Here is an 18,457-nt window from a genome sequence, read left to right as displayed (position 1 = left end):
TTAGTATGGAAGCCTGAATGTACTCAAAACATTTTCTCTGTCCATCAACATGACAAAATAGTTGTGTCACCACACACACACACACACACACACACAAACCCCAAAACCTTCCCCACGTTTGACATAGAGAAAGTGGTGGTAGCCATCCTTCCTGTAAAGTGATACAACATACAGATACAAGACCTCATCCTCTGCCGTCAGGTTAATCATAGTGACATGGAGAATCCCCACCGATCTAACATCCCTGATTTAAAAAAAAACGCCTTTCCCTCTTGAAACCTTGTGTCAGCCAGCAGCTCACACGAGACACGTTCCTTGCCCCTGCCTGCATCATTCTTTAGTATGATGCTTAGAGACTTGGTCATAATGGCAGATGGTTACTGTGTCGCCTCAGCCTATACTGTCAGGGCAGAGCTCCTAATGGACAAAGAATAGGAAGTCAAATAATTAGTACCAGACTATATGCAGCATCTTTTCTTTGTGTCATTTCCTGTTTACTTTCAGAGCCTGGGCTGGGGTGGCACCTTGCAGGCACATTCTTTAAGTGGCCCCTCTCTTGCCGGTGGAAAATGTGTATTTTTCAGATAGCTGATTCGAGACTAATTTACCAATTTTTAAAAAAAATGTCGTTGACATGGGTAAATTGAGTGACTGTCAGTGACTGCTTTTAAGAGGACATCTGCTGATGCGCTACCACATTTCACCGTGTGTATTCTACTAGTCTAACTGTCAACAGCGAGTTGAGACCCAGGCCGGCCCTGATCAGAGGGACCTGTAGAGCTTTTACAGCATCAACAGCTTGTCGTGATTGTATTGGAACCAACAATTCCTCTGACTTGTCTTATAAAACTCGTGTTTTATATATTGTATGAATACTCTTAACTTTACATAGAACACTCTAAATACACAAATACATGTTCCGAAATGAGTATTTATATGTTAGCAAGAGCAAGACGGGAATATGCACTGAAATCAGTGGCTGTCAGATGCTGTTTAAGATGAGGGAGGACAATTTATTTTCATGCGCATGGCCTTATTTCTATTACAGCATATTGGATGACTTATCATTCATATTCCATTCACTCAGTTCAATGTATCATCAATAGTGTAATTTAGAACATAAATGAACAATTGTCCAGACAGAGGCTTGACGAATTGACGGTTTATTAAAAATTCAGGCTAGTTTATGCACACGCCAAAAAGATATAACCCACAAGCCAATCGTGACCTTTTTTCCATTTAATTGCCCAACCCCCTCCACGCGCCAACCACCAGGATGGATGAACATTCAGGCATGATTAATCAGGTTGACTGACAGCCGAACACCGGGTTGTATTAGCCTAACACATAACACACCGCTGTCTGTGCATTGTTGTCATACTAAAATTCAAGTATGTTTATCCCTGTTTTTTTCCATTTATCTAAAGTAACGTCATTGTCAGCATAGCTAATATAACTAACGCGTTAGTAAACCCACTACAATCATGCAGTAACGTTAGTGTTCAGTCAGTAAGCAGTTACACCGGCGGGCACCGGTGACAATAAATGAGTAAAACCAGAAGATTACCTTGACTTGGAAGAGTTCCAGTGTTGTGTTGGATTGTCAGAGCCCCCTGTTTGAGCAGGGTGTTTTAGTAAGCTAAACTAGCGAGTTGCATTTGCTAGCTAAGTAAGTGAAACTGAAGGGGGGAACAATGATCTCTCCCTCCCTCCCTTAGTTTTGGAAGAAATTAATTTGTTCAAACTGTTAGCTACTGTCTTTCTCTCTCTTTGAGTTAACTACTCACCACGTTATGCTCTGCAGTACTAGCTAACTGTAGCTTATGCTTTCAGTACTAAATTCATTCTCTGATCCTTTGATTGGGTGGACAACATGTCAGTTCACGTTGCTAGAGCTCTGATAGGTTGGAGGATATCCTCTGGAAGTTGTCATAATTACTGTGTAAGTCTATGGAAGGGGGTGAGAACCATCAGCTTCCTAGGTTTTGTATTGAAATCAATGTACCCAGAAGAGGATGGAAGCTAGCTGTCCCCCAGCTACACTATGGTGCTACCCTACAGAGTGCTGTGAGGCTACTGTAACCGATGTGAAATGGCGAGCTAGTTAGCGGTGGTGCGCGCTAATAGCGTTTCAATCGGTGACGTCACTCGCTCTGAGACCTTGAAGTAGTTTTTTTTTTGTGGCGTGATGGGTAACGATGCTTCGTGGGTGACTGTCTGTGTGCAGAGGGTCTCTGGTTCGAGCCAGGGTAGGGGACGGATGAAAGCTATACTGTTACACTACTGTAGACCTTCTTTGCAAAATAGTGTGTTTTAATCAATTATTTGGTGACGTGATTATATTTAGGATAGTTTTATCTTAAATGTTTTACAATTTTTATGAAATTCACTGAAGTGGTCCTTCCTCCTCTGAAGAGGCTCCACTGACTGAAATGATCCACACCATCCTCATCCATTTTTGTTCCGTTGCTAAACAACAGGGGTGTTTAATGCCAAAACTAAATGAAACTGCAATTCAGCAGTACCTATCAGAGGTGACTAAGGTCAGAGAGAGTCACACAGAGGGCACTGCTTTAACACTACGGTCTTGTTAAACCAGATAAAAAGGTCATTCAGGAGGCTATAGAAGGTGCATCTTTATAACCCTTGTTTGAACTCGGTAATTCACACCGACTGGCATGTTACGCGTTAATTTTAATACTATAACATATGGGGTTACCAGTGTGAGCTCCCTGAGATTCCAATATGACATGCAGCATCTCCATGAGCTCTTGTGATGTAATGGACTCTACCGCTCCCTCTCACGCGCTCTCATTGGCTGCCCCCTGGTGGAGAGATTCTGCAATGTTATACCCCTTTATGACAGATGCAATATCATGGGATCAGTTACATGAATCAAAGGTACCTTTAAAAAAAAAACAATAGAGCCTTCATATCACTTATGTAAGTAGATGCATTTATTTGCCACTTCTCAATATAACAATATACTTGCATACCTATCCTGCGGTCAATTTAACATAATGAACATTTGGTTCCAAACGTCTTCATTTAAGAATGATGGAGGCCACTGTGTTCTTGGGTACCTTCAAAGATGCAGAATTTATTTTGGTGCCGTTCCCCAGATCTGCACCTCGACACAATCCTGTCAAGAGCTCTAAGGACATTTCCTTCCACTTCATAGTAAATGTCAGAGCAAAAATCAAGCTCTCAGCTGTGGTACCTTGAAATAGACAGGTGCCTTTTCAAATGTGTTTTTATTGAACTCCTGTCCAATCAATTGAATTTACCACAGGTGGACTACAATCAAGTTGTAGAAACATCAAGGATGATCAATGTAAACAGGATGCATCTAAGCTCAATTTCGAGTCTCACAGAAAAGGGTCTGACTACTTATGTAAATAAGGTACGTTTTTAAATTTTTAATACATTTGCAAACATTTCAAAAACCTGTTTTTGCTTTGTCATTATGGGGTATTGTGTGTAGATTGGTGAGGGAAAATAATAATTTAATCCATTTTAGAATAAGGCTGTAACGTAACAAAATGTGGAAAAAGTCAAGGGGTCTGAATACATTCCCAACGCACTGTATATCTTACACAATATACTGTATTTACCTCAACAGAATATAATGTATAGCTCAACACTACATTCAGTTGTGTCCAACGATGTCGCCCAGGATTATGTTGGAATAGGAGATAATTACACTGCTGAAATAAATATTTTTATTCAATGACAAACCTAACAAAATGACACAGTAGGCTATATACAGTTCTGACATAATTCAGCACTTTTATTTATATCTACTCAGAGGCACGGATACAATTGAAAAAGGTCTACCCCCTCCACTGCGTGTGCCCACAGGTGACTTCCTACTGGAGTCTGACGTGTATCCACTAAGCTGAGACAGAAGCAGTACCACCACACACGGATACACTGCTTCTCCCTCAGAATGAGCGGAGGCTCACTCCTCAATCGCTTCATATTAAAGATTGTTACCATTTATAGAGAGAGAGAGAAGAAGAAAAAAGAGAAAGCGATTTGAACAGGTTTATTCTCCTTTGACAACGGTATCCACGGTATTCACCTCGAGATACATTCTCTCGTCACTTGAACCAGAATGGTGGAACATATGCTGCTTACACGTCCTATACAGTTACCCAGAAGCCTTAGCTTTGTGTCCTCTTAAGGTTTTTTACACTACTAACAATGTGATATTTCATATCAGACTCAAAGATTTGACCTTTGGGGGCTAGAAACCTTAAAATAATAAAACATGTTAAATTAACTTAAAATCATATTAGTAACATAACCCATTCTCCAACTGGCTCCTCTAAAATCCTTTCTGTGAAATCTCCACCAGAGTCCAAGCAGAGGTCTTCAAAAATGTTGTCCATGTTGTGTTTCCCATGAGTTAGGAAAAAACACAAACATACCTGCAAATGTCTTGACATATAACCCCTACCCCTCCTTAAAATCACAAGACTCCAGGCGTGAAAAGTCACAGAGGCCGGCATAACGTAACTGTTAAGGGCAGACAGAAACTACGACTAACGAGACACAACGTTGTCTAACAGATGGTTGACTCTACAAAAACAGAGACACTAATTGAGACATACTGTTGAAATACACAATGTTCTGGCTACAAAATACTGCACAGCTACAAAAAAAAAGTTCCAAATAAAATGCGGAGGTATATACACAGGAGTTGGGGATTGCTTCCTTCCGTTGTCCCAAAAGTTTCCTATATCTGGCGTCAGTTGCCTTCATGTACCCTAGAAATCACAGAAGCCATTGCCTCCACTGTTAATATGCCGCCTACAAGGAAGTAATTTTGTAACTAGGAACCTGCATACTGCTCGTTGGTATCACTGCTCTCTTTTTTATTAAGCTTTACGGATCGTCCTCAAGGCCTTTGTCAGAGCTCTCTTTTATTTCCCCCTCATCTTATTCAACTGTTACCATGCACCTGCTACAAAGAGAGCTCAGATGTAAGAGTGCCTTTTCAATTTTGTAACCAGAAACTCAACATTTTTTTTTTTAGCTAATCATTTGTGTTCAAATGTGTGTAAATCTGTTTCCAAATCAACATAATTAAGTGGTTATAATGCATTATAATGTATTTACAAATTAAAGTGATCTTGCCCCGCCCTAAAAGCACCTTCCTCTGTTAACGTGTGCACTGTGGCTGACATTGACAAACAGACTTTCACATCAGTCTATTTTGGCACGCTTCTTCCTATACAAAGTCAACATGATTCATCGGGGTCAGCTGACATGAAACCTAGAGAATAAGCATACAAATAATAGGAGAACAAAGCCTGACATTGAACAGTGTGATCAGCTGATTTCTATGGCCCCCACATCTGTCCTATATGATTGCTCTAAGAGACAGCATGCTTTCAGTAACTCCCCTAATGACACCTAAAACAGTGGTTCTGTCATGCCAAATAGTGTGCCCCTCTAAACCACTACGTCCGTTGCTATATCTATTTGGCCGGGGGGGGGGGGCACACTATTTGGCAATATGGCTCCAACAACAACCTTTTGTTTCTGATTGAGGGTCGAAGACAATTGACCAATTCTTTTAGTTTATGATTAGGTCAGATTGAGCTGTAGTGTCAAACCAGCTCATGATTTGTCCTGTACGTTGATGCATAGATCTAAAGGGCTCTGGTATGGGAGGTACCTTAATGACCCCAGTTGTCCTAGACTTGTTAAGCTGTGGAACAGCACGTGAATTTAAACCAGCACTCCTGAACATAGGATCTTCACAACAACAAAAATAATTTCCATACCCTGCACCCTTGTATACAATTTCCAATAAATCGCAACTTTGTGAATCTTTATATAAATATGCTTAATGCGGTGTACTGTGTGTAACATAGTCAACAAGGGCTAAATACAATAGTATATAGTATGGCTATCTTCCCAACGCAACGGCTGTACATGAGGGGGCTTTGACCAATGCTACAGAGCCAATACCACAGGGTCCATTTAGGAGACTTCCCAGGCAAGGTGGACCACCTTCAGTGTCTCAGGGCTTAGTGAGATGTCTGCAAGTCACCACATCAACAGCATCTATTGCACAGCCAAATCCTTGGCCTATCCCATGCCAAAGCCCCCCCCCCCCCCCACACACACATACACACACACATACACCTCTTTCAGACGTTGTGCTGCACTCAACAACAACAACGAGCTGACAATTAGCACAAGCAACATTAACAATGAATCCCTTGACAATTGAAATAAATGAATGAACCCTAGTCCAAACTGGTGGACCCATCCACTTACGAGCTAAACCTCCTCACTTCCTCAATTGGAAGTGAGGTTGATAGAACTCCTCTGCGAGTAGATTCAGACGAATAAGAGTGTACCAGTAGGACGGAAGAGCTCCTAATGTGACCCCACCTTTAATAATCAAGGGACAATGGAGCTCAGGAAAGCTATAGCAGCAATGTTTCTATTTGGTTCATACCGATATTAGATGGACCGGGAAATATTCATCTATTTCAGGGTTCAAAGGAGATGTATTTCTGATCTGAGAGATACCTTAGAGGCAGCCTGGTGACATCAATTTGAACCAAAATGAGGACAAAACTAAATTATGATTCCCTACATAGTGCATTACACATGACTAGGGTCCATGATACACAATTACCATGAACATACATGACAACTCAACACACAGAGACAGAGAGTGAGGAGAGAATAAGTAAATCTGAACAATAAACATCAACACGTGTCAAATTAAAAGTTAAAAAGTGTATGAATGCTGTATCCTCCAGTCGCTCGGCGTGATAGGCAGGACCCAGGACACCAGTGTGCTCCACGAATCAGGGCGATGCTATCACATTACACAACCCTGACTGGTCGTCCTCTGTCCAATACCATGCCCACCCCCCCTCCGACAATACCACAGCAACCCAAAGGATTATTTCCCCCTAAAATGCCATTATTGCCGTGGCAACGAGCGTTTAAGAGTAGATAGTGATGACCTCGCGGCCACCCCCGCGGACTAGGAGGACCCGGTTGAGACCCTCAAGCAGAACCTCCAGGAACTCCATGTCTGAGACGCCAGGGGTCAAGGAAGAGACCAGTCACAAAATGCTATGTGGGCTCAAGCAAGAGGGACTGGTTTGGCAGATGATTGGATGGCTTTTAAACATCTTCGAAATATGGGCGTGGCTATGATCCGTAAATTGAAAGCAGACCACTACCTGAAATCTACTTCACAAAATGTAAATAATCCATCCAAATTTTGGCAAGTAGTGAAAGGTTTGGAGTGCAGAAAAGCTACACAGCTTCCTAACTGTTGGTGGACACAGATTGTAACTGAGAGAACCTCCATTCTGAAAGCCTTGAACCAGCTTTTTTTTTAGATGCAGGCAGTTTATTTGAAAAGGTCAAAGCTATAATTGGTTCTCCTTTTCATCTTTCTCTGTTTCAGAAGTGTGTAATTGATTTTTTTTAAATCACCTGGCCCTGATGAACTAGACCCCCGCCTCCTACACCTAGCTGCAGACATCATTGCTCCTCCCTTAACCTTACACTTGATGTTAAGGAAATCCCCAAGTTATGGAAATCTGCTTTTGTACTGCCTCTCCTGAAAGGTGGAGATCCTTCGCTACTTGACAACTATTGACCCATATCAAAATTGTCTGTACTGTCAAAGGTACTGGAGTCCTTAGTTAGTAGGCAGCTGAAGACCTACTTCCAAGAAAACAACATCTTAAATTGAATGCAATCAGCTTTTAGTTCCGGCCACAGCACTATTTCAGCAACATTGAAGGTTTTAAATGACAACCACTGTGCTCTTGATAGGACGTTACATTGTGTGTCTGTTTTTATTGATTGTCGAAGGCTTTTGACACTGTGGACCATGCTGTGTTAGTATAAAGGTTAAAATGTTGTGGAATTACTGGTCATGCTCTAGATTGGTTTATAAATTACATATCAAATTGTACACAATGTGTATAATGAGTCCATAGAGGTGTGCTCAGGTGTTCCGCAAGGTTCTATTTTGGCCCCACTGTTGTTCATTTTGTACATCAACAACATTTGGAGATCATATTGAAACAGAGGATGTTCATTTTTATGCAGATGATACTGTTCTTTATTCAAGTGGTAGTAGTTTATCTTTAGCTTTTGAAAATGCCCAAAAAGCATTTAACATCATACAACATAATGTGTATGATTAAAAGCTGATTCTAAATTCAGGTAAAACCAAATGCCAGGCATGTTACTAACCATGTCATTGCTACATTGGCTGGACATACTATAGAGCAAGTTAAAGTGTACAAATATTTGGGTGTGTGGGTTGATGACAAGCTGAGCTTCACAGTGCATGTAGGGAGCTCAAGCTGGAAATAGGATTTTATTATTATTTATTGTTTTTCTTTTGAGGCCATGAAGGAGCTGGTACGATGTACATGACTGGAGTTTGTAGATTTGTGATGTTATTTATATGCAGGCCTCAGCCACTACCCTGAGAGCACTTGAACCTGAGGGCTGCATGATACATTGAATCAATACAAATCAGAAACGTCTAACACATCATTGTGATCTCTACAGCTCTGTAGGCTGGTCATCATTGACCTTGCGTAGGCTTAAACACTGGTATACACTGATTTATAAGGCCATATTGGGTAAAATTCCATTTTAAATCGCTGTTCTTTTTTTAGTCAGTTCAGTAAATAAAATTTCAATTACGGTCCCATTCTGATTTGCTTCTAACAGTACCAAAAATAAGAACAGGTCATGGTAGACATAGTTTTAGTTACTCAGCACCGTGGTCCTGGAATTCTCTCCTGAACATTTTCAAATGTGATGATCTAGTTTCGTTGGTGGAATTTAAACACTTGATCGATGTATATATCATAGAAGAGTGTAATTGTTTTTAGGCCAGCTGTTTTTAGTCAAGATGTTTGTGTTTATAATGTAATATGTAATTGTTGTACTGTATGTGTGTTTATAGTTTTGTTTAATGTTGTGTTAGTGTATGTAGGTTGTTTTGTCTGAGACGTGGTTCCCCCTGCTGCTATTGGACCAGGACTCTTGGAAAAGAGATATTATCTCAATGAGAAAAAACCTGTATAAATCAAGGATAAATTAAAAAATGACAGGGGTGGATACAGGTCACGTGACTGGCAAGGGGAACGCGTCACCTGTAAAGCTATTAGTTATATGTTTTAAAATATTTTATTTCACCTTTATTTAACCAGGTAGGCTAGTTGAGAACAAGTTCTCATTTACAACTGTGACCTGGCCAAGACAAAGCAAAGCAGTTCGACACATACAGTTCGAGATACAACTCAACTATTAACAACTAAACAACCTCTGCAAAGAGATCATCCTCAACCTTGTCAGATCGCCGATGACGATGCACTTGAAGTCAACTTCAGGTAAACATGTCCAACTAAGCAATGCACAATTCTACTGACATAAATAGTGAACGTTGAATAAAACTGACATTTGTCCCTTAAAAAAAGGATACAGTTCTCGTCTCCCCCTCTGTTCTTGGGCGGCCCCGGCATGTTGAGCAGGACCAGGTGGGCTCCCTGTGACCTGTTCACCACCACCTCGTTCAGCTTGACCGCAGTGTGCATCCGGCGCACGTTGGACTGGTTCCTATACCACACAATGGTGACAGTGAAGAGAGCAGGCTGAACACACCTCAACCCTGAACTTCGACCCTGACTTTTCCAATATTGACATTGGATCCTGACTAGAAATACGATGCTCAGCTCCAACTTTGACCAGTGATCCTCCGTGTACTTCATCAATGTATAAAACACGGTCTAAAATTAGGACTCAATCAACAACAGCTAATCTAAAATCTGTCATTGTTCTCACTTGACACAAATAGTGGTAAGAAAATGCCATTTGTCAAAATCAAAGCATTCAGTGATGATTGTTAATACACTTCTTGATAATATTGAGCAAATAGTTTGTATTGAGAGATTGGTAGCCTTTAACACAAAGAGATGAGAACACGAAGCAGGACCGCTGGGTGGTTATGATAGCGAAGCCTTAGGCATTATCATTCCACTCTGAAATAGAGATCAGGATGGTAGTCGAAGCAGCGTCATACTTCACATAGCAGCAGTGGCAGGAGGGGCCTGGTGTACTGACTAACACAATGGGTGAGCCTGAGGGTATGAAATATTCCAAATGCTGATTGGCTGACAGTCGTGGTATATCAGATCGTATACCATGGGTAGGACAAAACATGTATTTTTACTGCTCTAATTACATTGGTAACCAGTTTATAACAGCAATAAGGCTCCTCAGGGGTTTGTGATATATGGTCAATATACCACAGCTAAGAGCAGTGTCCAGGCACTCCGCGTTGTGTCGTGACTAAGAACAGCCCTGAGCCTTGGTATATTGGGCATATACCACACACCTTGGAACTTATTGCTTCAGTATAATACTGTGTTGTATACACAGCACTCCAGTATTCAACTTGTTCTTTAATTGACCGGTTAAATATGATATTGGGTGCAATATTGAAAAGCCCTTCTTGAGTTTACAGCGAACAGCAAAGTAAAGAAAATAAAACGCAGAGCATGATATGAATGGCTTGAAGCTGAATAAACACATCACTAATACAACGAGGCACTTCCAAAAAACTGCTGTTTTCCATCCAGTTGAGATTTGACAGTGTAAGGACAATATCAGACTGATTGTAATTACCAATTGAAATGGATTTTGAACCCCTAACAGCCTTTTGATCTGGTCTCTATACTAGACAACAAGGAATTAACAGTATTGTTTGCTATGACTAAGGTCTATGTATGGAAAGTGCAATTTTTGGTTGCACCTGCTACATAACATGATGCAATCACATGCAAATGAACTCCCGGGAGGTCCTTCGGGTTTAACTCCCGGGAGGTCCTTCGGGTTTAACTCCCGGGAGGTCCTTTCGGGTTTAACTCCCGGGAGGTCCTTTCGGGTTTAACTCCCGGGAGGTCCTTTCGGGTTTAACTCCCGGGAGGTTTAACTCCCGGGAGGTCCTTTCGGGTTTAACTCCCGGGAGGTCCTTCGGGTTTAACTCCCGGGAGGTCCTTCGGGTTTAACTCCCGGGAGGTCCTTCGGGTTTAACTCCCGGGAGGTCCTTCGGGTTTACGAGACAAATGTTGGGAGGAATGGGATATGGCTGGGAGGTAAACAAGATGAAAGACACTGTTACAGAGCAACAGGCATACACATGCACACAGCCTATGGCAAAATGAAATGTGACTTACAGACTCTCCCACTCTCTAGAAGGAGGAAAACGAGACAAAAACAACAAACAGGCTTAGACACTTTCCAGAAACACCTGGTGTATCTACTGTAGCACAGTTAAACACAGACACCCCTGGTGTATCTACTGTAGCACAGCTAAACACAGACACCCCTGGTGTATCTACTGTAGCACAGCTAAACACAGACACCCCTGGTGTATCTACTGTAGCACAGCTAAACACAGACACCCCTGGTGTATCTACTCTAGCACAGCTAAACACAGACACCCCTGGTGTATCTACTCTAGCACAGTTAAACACAGACACCCCTGGTGTATCTACTGTAGCACAGCTAAACACAGACACCCCTGGTGTATCTACTGTAGCACAGCTAAACACAGACACCCCTGGTGCATCTACTCTAGCACAGCTAAACACAGTGCTTCCCTAATTTTAGCGGGATGGTTCCAGTCAGATGTTCTCACAGCTCAAATGTACTGTAGTCAAGAGGTGGGAAAAACAATCAGACAAACTAACTTTTTAAATGTATGTTCTCCATTACTAACCTCCGTGGGTCAGGTCCAGTATAGTGTCGTAATAATGTTGGGGCTTGTTTGATTTTAGGCTGTGTATTCAACTAGACGCTCTATCTGCCCTTTGAGATGGTGGGTTCAGAGAGACAAAGACATGATGGTCATTCGTCCAAACGGTGCATGTGATGCTCTGTGTGGTGGAGCCATGCATTGGATGTGCCCACACACAGTCAACATGCCCACGCAGCCTGAACACACACCATGCAGAACGTGTAACCATAAAAATAAAAAAGGGCTTCTACAGATGGTCGAGATACTTGCTGAAGAGTCATTGGCTACTCCATTTTGGATCGGGAAGGATGAAGGATAGGTGGTTGACTTACGGCTTCATGTTGAAGAGGTCGCGCACACCCATGTTGACCTCGGAGCGGTTGCGGTTGCGCTCGGAGAGGAACTTATCCTTGGTCCACGTCATGTGGACTCGGTCAGGGCCGGTGTCGGGCTTGTCGTTGAGCGCGGCATGGGACGCCGTGTTTCTGTCGTGGATCAGCTGGGCCTGAAGGAGACGGAAATGATGAGAGACAGAGACACACCGAGAGACAGACAGAGACAGAGAGACAGATATATATTATATATGAGCGAGACACAGAGACAGACCAAGAGACAGAGGCAGAGAGAGAGAGACAGAGACACACCTAGAGACAGACAGAGAGACAGATATATATTATATATGAGAGAGAGACAAACTGAGAGACAGACAGAGGCAGAGAGAGAGAGACACAGAGACACACCGAGAGACAGATATATATATATTATATATGAGAGAGAGACAGAGCAAGAGAACGAAAGACAAAGACATTGACAGAGAGACAAAGAGAGAGAGACAGAGGAAACTATAGATATATAGATATATATATACACACACAGAGGGAGAGACTAAACTATAGAGTTCCACAAACCTGGTAGTCAGAAAGACCCCACTCATGCAGTCAACTCACATAGCAAAAACACATGTTACATCACAATAAACATGAATGACATGGAAAGTACACAGGGTTACAGTCATACCCAAATCTATGATGTGCAAAGTGTTCTTTACACAGGCCAATAGCCCTTTGGTAAGGAGTGAGAGAACATGCTAGTTGGAGCTATGACACAGACAGAGTGAAGATCCCCCGGGAATGAACCAGGTGGAGGGGGGGGGGGGGGACTTAGGAGGGAGAGATAAACAAAGGAAGGATGACACCACGGTGCACATGAAGACGCATGCTGAAAGAGGTGAGTCCATGATGTCCACAGGCTCACTACGGTGAGTAACCTACACAGCCACAGTCACTATCTGCCATCGTGGGTCTATCCGGGGGGCGACTAACTGGACATTTGGACTTTATCTTACTTCAAGTCCTTGACTTCTAGCAGCTGTGGCTGTGTAAGCGTGGTCTCTGAGGGTTGGTGACTGGGGGGGTATTGGTGATGCTGGTTTCTGAGGGTTGGTGACTGGGGGTTGGTGACTGGGGGTAATGGTGATGCTGGTCTCTGAGGGTTGGTTACTGGGGGGGTAATGGTGATGCTGGTCTCTGAGGGTTGGTGACTGGGGGGTAATGGTGATGTTGGTCTCTGAGGGTTGGTTACTGGGGGGTAATGGTGATGCTGGTCTCTGAGGGTTGGTGACTGGGGGGTAATGGTGATGTTGGTCTCTGAGGGTTGGTGATGCTGGTCTCTGAGTGTTGGTGACTGGGGGGGTAATTGTGATGCTGGTCTCTGAGGGTTGGTGACTGGGGGGGGTAATGGTGACGCTGGTTTCTGGTGGTTGGTGATTGGTAGTAATGGTGATGCTGGTCTCTGGTGGTTGGTGATTGGTAGTAATGGTGATGCTGGTCTCTGCGGTGGTAGGGGCCTGCAGTCACAGGGGTGTTGGGGTTACAGATGAGGGGGTGTTGGCTACCTCGTCCTCCTGTGTGCCCTCCAGCTGTGACTGGGGTCAGATTCGGAGCCTGAGGCTCCGGTCTGGTTCTTCCTCCGGATGGAGCTACGCGACGTGTCAGTGATACTCTGAATCTGAGGACCGTGCCGCCCCGCATCAGCAGCCAGACAGTACAGGGGGCCAAAGGTCATACAACGAACAGTAGGGTAAGGGAGGGGCTAGGAGAGCTCTGATACCCACAATCCAATGACATATCTAGGTTGTGTTTATACAACCTCCCATAGATAAAACCATGGATATCTAACCTCATTGGTGATGTCCATCCAGGGACCAACAACAGCTCAAATGTGACCCAAGTCAGAAATGTACCCACATTCCAATGGCATTATGCACATTTTTGTCTCATCAAGACTGACTTGCAAGTCACAATAAGTACATTCAAGAAAGAAACATGAAACCACCTTCAAGATAAACATACTAAATTAATATAACATGAATTTTCTGATGAAGGTGTTGAAAATCAGTAACATATTATATTTCTTTATAGAAACAGAATACCTACACTGACATGGGTAACGTACCAAATGGCACCCTAAGCCCTATTTAGTGCACTCCTTTTGACCAGAGCCTATAGGTCCTGGTTAAGAGTAGTGCCCTATAAAAGGAATAGGGTACATTTGGTACGGACCCTTAAAAGGCCGACTGTTGTAGCGAGTGTGCCCTGTAGACAGGGGGCGGCGTTACCTCTCTCTCCCTCTCCGTCCGCGACAGCTGCATCTGTTTCAGCATCTGGAGCGCTGCTCCATCACCAGGGTCTTCTCATAGGTGAAGGCTGAGATGTCGCTGTCGTGCTGATCACACACACATTATTATGCAGGGTAAGGCATATTGTCAGTTATGAATGGGACATGTCAGTTATTAACGGTTCTATAGGGACATGTCAGTTATTATTGGGACATGTCAGTTATTATAGGGGCATGTCAGTTATTATTGGGACATGTCAGTTATTATAGGGACATGTCAGTTATTATAGGGACATGTCAGTTATTATTGGGACATGTCAGTTATGAATGGTTCTATAGGGACATGTCATTTATTAATGGTTCTATAGGGACATGTCAGGTATTAATGGAACATGTCAGTTATTACCGGTTCTATAGGGGCCTGTCAGCTATTACCGGGGCGTGTCAGCTATTACCGGGGCGTGTCAGCTATTACCGGGGCGTGTCAGCTATTACCGGTTCTATAGGGGCGTGTCAGCTATTACCGGGGCGTGTCAGCTATTACCGGGGCAGGTCAGCTATTACCGGGGCAGGTCAGCTATTACCGGGGCAGGTCAGCTATTACCGGGGCAGGTCAGCTATTACCGGGGCAGGTCAGCTATTACCGGGGCAGGTCAGTTATTAACTGGGGCAGGTCAGTTATTAACTGGGGCGTGTAAGTTATTAATGGGACATGTCAGTGCCCCAGAGGTGTACAGGTAAGCTCACCATCTCCACCACCTCCACCTCAGCGTCCAGACGGAGGTGGTAGAGGAACATCTGCAGGTCCTTCTTCATCTGAATACTGTTGTCATCCATATTAGCCACCGTGAAGATACGCATCTTACACTTCCTCCAGACCTGGAGAGAGAGAGAGAGCGAAGATAGAGCGTGAGGAGAGGGCGTGGAGAGGGCGTGGAGAGGGCGTGGAGAGGGCCAGGAGAGGGCGTGGAGAGCGCGTGGAGAGCGCGTGGAGAGCGCGTGGAGAGGGCGTGGAGAGGGCGTGGAGAGGGCGTGGAGAGGGCGTGGAGAGGGCGTGGAGAGGGCGTGGAGAGGGCGTGGAGAGGGCGTGGAGAGGGCGTGGAGAGGGCGTGGAGAGGGCGTGGAGAGGGCCAGGAGAGGGCCAGGAGAGGGCATGTAGAGGGCATGTAGAGGGCGTGTAGAGGGCGTGGAGAGGGCGTGGAGAGGGCGTGGAGAGGGCGTGGAGAGGCGAGGAGAGAGCGAGGATGGTATAGGAAACAAGAGTGAAAAAGAAAAGAGTAGGAGAGATAGAGGGAAAAGACAGGAGAATGAAACTCTCCATTTGATCTGTGTGTAACCCAATACAACGTGTCATTTACATAGTATAATTGTATAATAAAGTGTGTTAAAAATTAAAGTACTGTACAGTATGTTCATCCTCTCAGTCACGAGGCCATGGCTTGCTATATAAAGCAGGCAGACAGGCATCGTTAGAATGGGCAAAACCAAGTGACCTAAGTGAGTTTGAGCGTGGTATGATCGTCGTTGCCAGGCGCGCCGGTTCCAGTATCTCAGAAACAGCCGGCCTCCTGGGCTTTTCACGCACGAGTGTGTTTAAGGTTTACAGAGAATGGTGCAACAAACACAAAACATCCAGTCAGCGCCAGTCCTGTGGGCGAAAACAGATTGTTGATGAGAGGTCGAAGGAGAACGGCAAGAAACAGGCAAATATTGGCGCAGTACAACAGTGGTGTAAAAAAAACAGCATCTCGGAACGAAGTAGCCCATCCTTGTCACAGATGGGTTATTACAGCAGACGACCACACCAGGTTCCTATCAGCTAAAAACAAGCAGAAGTGACTCCAATGGGCACCCCATCACCAACACAGGACAACTGAGGAGTGGAAAAACATTGCCTGGTCGGTAGGGGGAGACTCCTGGTTCCTGTTGCGTCATGGCTGATGGCAGAGTCAGGAAGTAGCATAAGCAGCATGAGTCCATGGACTCATCCTGCCTTGTGTCAACAGTACAGGCTGGTAGTGGTGGTGTAATGGTGTGGGGGATGTTGTCCTGGCACACGTTACGACCCTTGATACCAATTGAGCAACGTTTGAACGCCACACCTTGTAGAATTCAGGCTGTTCTGGAGGCAAAGGGGGTCCGACAGGTACTCGATGGACGTACCTAATGAACTGGCCAGGGTGTGTTTTTGTTTGTTTGTATTACAACCTGGTGAAATGCCAACCGTAGATACCTTGTGCTGGCGGAGGAGGAAGGGTAGCAGCATGAGCAGTCCTCCATCGTGGACGATCCACCACACGTCTATGGTGCCCTCGCCCAAGCGATCCGTGTTGCTGGGGAAGCTGTCCACGTTCTTGGCCACCAGTAATGCCTGACTCGTCGCCGTGGTCTCCCTCACAGTTTCTGTGGAGAGGACAGAGAGAGAAAGGCGGATAAATACGTACACACAAACACGCGCCCCCATCTCAGTAATGCTATTATAGAGGATTGTGCATCATGTTAATTTAAAAAACACATGTAAAAAAATTAATAAAAAAAAAACATGTAATTGTAAGATGCTTCATAATAGCCGGGAAGGAGTCACACTGGGAGCCACATTTGAAATAGAATACATTGAATACATGGAGCAGGGTGGGATTTTATCTCTCTCATTAAAACGTGATTTAAATGTATTTTTTTTGAAGGGCTGTGGTTATCATTAAATTAATGCATTAAATATATACATCTCATGGTAGTGGGAAGCTATTTGATAGTTTTTTTCACGGGTCCATTATTTTCCCATTATGTCTTATAGCAACCCGATATTCTGGGCAGCCCTGGTGTGATGGGGAAGAATGGCAGAGCAGATCGTCATATGACCCTAAATATTTTGATGGGCAACTTGGAATGAGGACCAGTGATTCTATAGCGAAAATGAAAGTCACATTTGTGCTGTTTTTGGAACAATGTTTTTAAACTACATATCATTGTTCCCTCTTCACAGAGTACACTGACGAGGTATTGGATCATTACCTTGACCGTGAGAACCAGAGGATCTCAAGGTTTCTACAGACACATAAAGTATATAGGCTATTACATATCACTGGAGTAGCCTGAAGGTCTACCATATCTGGCATATGGACAGGTGTGGGGTGGGAGGGGAGGAAAGGTATCTGACATATGGACAGGTGTGGGGTGGGAGGGGAGGAAAGGTATCTGACATATGGACAGGTGTGGGGTGGGAGGGGAGGAAAGGTATCTGATATATGGACAGGTGTGGGGTGGGAGGGGAGGAAAGGTATCTGACATATGGACAGGTGTGGGGTGGGAGGGGAGGGGAGGAAAGGTATCTGACATATGGACAGGTGTGGGGTGGGTGGGGGAGGAAAGGTATCTGACATATGGACAGGTGTGGGGTGGGAGGGGAGGAAAGGTATCTGACATATGGACAGGTGTGGGGTGGGAGGGGAGGAAAGGTATCTGACATATGGACAGGTGTGGGGAGGGGAGGGGAGGAAAGGTATCTGACATATGGACAGGTGTGGGGTGGGAGGGGAGGGGAGGAAAGGTATCTGACATATGGACAGGTGTGGGGTGGGAGGGGAGGAAAGGAAAGGTATCTGACATATGGACAGGTGTGGGGTGGGAGGGGAGGAAAGGTATCTGACATATGGACAGGTGTGGGGTGGGAGGGGAGGAAAGGTATCTGATATATGGACAGGTGTGGGGTGGGGGAGGGGAGGAAAGGTATCTGACATATGGACAGGTGTGGGGAGGGGAGGAAAGGTATCTGACATATGGACAGGTGTGGGGTGGGAGGGGAGGAAAGGTATCTGATATATGGACAGGTGTGGGGAGGGGAGGAAAGGTATCTGACATATGGACAGGTGTGGGGTGGGAGGGGAGGGGAGGAAAGGTATCTGACATATGGACTGGTGTGGGGTGGGAGGGGAGGAAAGGTATCTGACATATGGACAGGTGTGGGGTGGGAGGGGAGGAAAGGTATCCGACATATGGACAGGTGTGGGGTGGGAGGGGAGGTATCTGACA

General features: G+C 44.5%; 1 protein-coding gene and 1 pseudogene across 1 annotated transcript in view; both read right to left on the bottom strand.

Moving 5' to 3' along the window:
* Positions 1 to 1,838, bottom strand: part of LOC135522930 (glucose-fructose oxidoreductase domain-containing protein 1-like) — a 39,384-nt gene extending 37,546 nt beyond the window's left edge. The window contains exon 1 of the mRNA XM_064949644.1: positions 1,568 to 1,838. The gene's annotated coding sequence lies outside the window, so the exon portion shown is untranslated. The remainder of the gene's footprint in view (positions 1 to 1,567) is intronic.
* Positions 1,839 to 2,935: 1,097 nt separating this feature from the next.
* LOC135521687 (solute carrier family 12 member 7-like) overlaps positions 2,936 to 18,457 on the bottom strand; it is a 110,129-nt pseudogene continuing 94,607 nt past the window's right edge.

Source organism: Oncorhynchus masou, chromosome 30 (genome assembly GCF_036934945.1).
Source record: "Oncorhynchus masou masou isolate Uvic2021 chromosome 30, UVic_Omas_1.1, whole genome shotgun sequence".
NCBI lineage: Eukaryota > Metazoa > Chordata > Actinopteri > Salmoniformes > Salmonidae > Oncorhynchus > Oncorhynchus masou.
This window is presented reverse-complemented; position numbering and strand designations above follow the sequence as displayed.